Below are 2,744 nucleotides of genomic sequence, written 5' to 3' on the forward strand. Positions count from 1 at the left end.
TTTCCTTCCCTCTGTACATCTCCTGTCTCCTCCCACACCTGACCTTGCCCCCTTTTTCTCCTTTTCCCCTCCTCTTTTCCTCCCAAGTTCCTCCCACCCTCTATTTCCCATGATTACTTTTCCCCCTTCTAAGTAGGACTAAGGCATCACACTTTGGCCTTCCTTCTTGACCTTCATATGGTCTGTGAGTTTTACCATGGGCATTCCGAACTTTTTTCCTAATATCCACTCATCAGTGAGTACACACCATGTGTGTTCTTTTGTGACTGTGTCTTTACTCAGGATGATATTTTCTAGTTCCATTCATTTGCCTAAGAATTTCATAAAGTAATTGTTTTTTGAAAGCTGAGTGGTACTCCATTGTGTAGATGTACCACATTTTCTGTATCCATCCCTCTGTTGAGGGACATCTGGATTCTTTCCAGCTTCTTGCTATTATAAATAAGGCTGCTATGAACATATTGGAGCATGTGTCATTGTTATATGTTGGAGCATCTTTTGGGTGTATGTCCAGAAGTGGTATAGCTGGGTCCTCAGGCAGTACTATGTCCAATTTCCTGAGGAACAACCAGACTGATTCCCAGAGTGGTTGTACCAGCTTGCAATCCCACCAGCAATGGTGGAGTGTTCCTTTTTCTCCATATACTCACTAGCATCTGCTGTCACTGGAGTTTTTGATCTTAGCCATTCTGATTGGTGTGAGGTGGAATCTCAGGGTCTATCTTAGTCAGGGTTTCTATTCATGCACAAACATCATGGCCAAGAAGCAAGTGGGAATAAAAGGGTTTATTCAGCTCACACTTCCACATTGCTGTTCATCACCAAAGGAAGTCAGGACTGGAACTCAAGCAGGTCAGGAAGCAGGAGCTGATGCAGAGGCCATGGAGGGATGTTACTTACTGGCTTGCTTCCCCTGGCTTGCTCAGCTTTCTCTCTTATAGAACCCAAGACCAGCCCACGGACGGCCCCACCCACAATGGGCTGGGCCCTCCCCACTTGATCACTAGTTGAGAAAATGCCTTACAGCTGGGTCTCATGGAGGCATTTCCTCAACTGACACTCCTTTCTCTGTGATAACTCCAGCTTGTGTCAAGTTGACACACAAAACCAGTCAGTTGTTTTGATTTACATTTCCCTGATAACTAAGGATATCGAACATTTCTTTAAGTGCTTCTTGGCCATTTGAGATTCCTCACTTGAAAATTCTTTGTTTAGCTCTATACTCCATTTTTTAACAGGGTTATTTGGTTCTCTGCAGTCTAACTTCTTGAGTTCTTTGTATATATTGGATATTAGCCCTCTATTGGATGTAGATGGGAGTGGGTGGGTGAGTACCCTCATAGAAGCAGGGGAGGTGAGATAGGGGGTTTGCAGAGAGGAAACCTGGAAGGGGGACAACATTTGAAATGTAAATAAATAAAATAACCAATAAAAAAATCAGTTTCTTAGTAACTGCGATTAACTTCCATTGAAATAAATGTAATGCTTTCATAAAACAGATTTCATTTATTTTATTTTATTTGTGCGAGCCTTTTGCCTGCCTGTAAGTGCACTGCATGCTTGCCTGGAGCCTGCAGAGTCAGAAGTTGGCACTAGATCCCCTATAATGGACGGTTGTGAGTGGCCTTCGCAGATGCCAGGAATCGAATCTGGAGCCTCTTCAAGATGGAAATTTTTTTTTTTTATTAACTTGAGTATTTTTATATACATTTGAATGTTATTCCTTTCCGGTTTCTGGGCAAACATCCCTAGCCCCTCCCCCTCCCTTCTTATGGGTGTTCCCCTCCCCACCCTCCCCCATTGCCGCCCTCCCCACAACAGTCTAGTTCACTGGGGGTTCAGTCTTAGCAGGACCCAGGGCTTCCCCTTCCACTGGTGCTCTTACTAGGATATTCATTGCTGCCTATGAGGTCAGAGTCCAGGGTCAGTCCATGTATAGTCTTTAGGTAGTGGCTTAGTCCCTGGAAGCTCTGGTTGCTTGGCATTGTTGTTCATAAGGGGTCTTGAGCCCTTCAAGCTCTTTCCAGTTCTTTTCTCTGATTCCTTCAACGGGGGTCCTATTCTCAGTTCAGTGGTTTGCTGCTGGCATTACCGCCTCTGTATTTGCTGTATTCTGGCTGTGTCTCTCAGGAGAGATCTACATCCGCCCTGTCTGCCTGCACTTCTTTGCTTCATCCATCTTGTCTAATTGGGTGGCTGTATATGTATGGGCCACATGTGGGGCAGGCTCTGAATGGGTGTTCCTTCTGTGTCTGTTTTAATCTTTGCCTCTCTATTCCCTGACAAGGGTATTCTTGTTCCCCCTTTTAAAGAAGGAGTGAAGCATTCACATTTTGATCATCCGTCTTGAGTTTCATGTGTTCTAGGCATCTAGGGTAATTCAAGCATTTGGGCTAATAGCCACTTATCAATGAGTGCATACCATGTGTGTTTTTCTGTGATTGGGTTACCTCACTCAGGATGATATTTTCCAGTTCCAAGCATTTGTCTATGAATTTCATAAAGGCATTGTTTTTGATAGCTGAGTAATATTCCATTGTGTAGATGTACGGAGAGGAGCGAGCGACCAAAGGAACCATAACTGATTTAATGAGCCATTCGCAGTTTCACTGTACCGGCCGTGCATAAGATGGAAACTTTTTAAGTTAAATTTGAATCTTTGATGCAGCGTTGTCCCAAATGAGAGACATGATTATTTGGCTCACTAAGCCTGTTGAACTTTCAGTTGGACAGACTAGTTTGCA

This window comes from Rattus rattus, chromosome 18, assembly GCF_011064425.1.
Source record: "Rattus rattus isolate New Zealand chromosome 18, Rrattus_CSIRO_v1, whole genome shotgun sequence".
Classification (NCBI taxonomy): domain Eukaryota; kingdom Metazoa; phylum Chordata; class Mammalia; order Rodentia; family Muridae; genus Rattus; species Rattus rattus.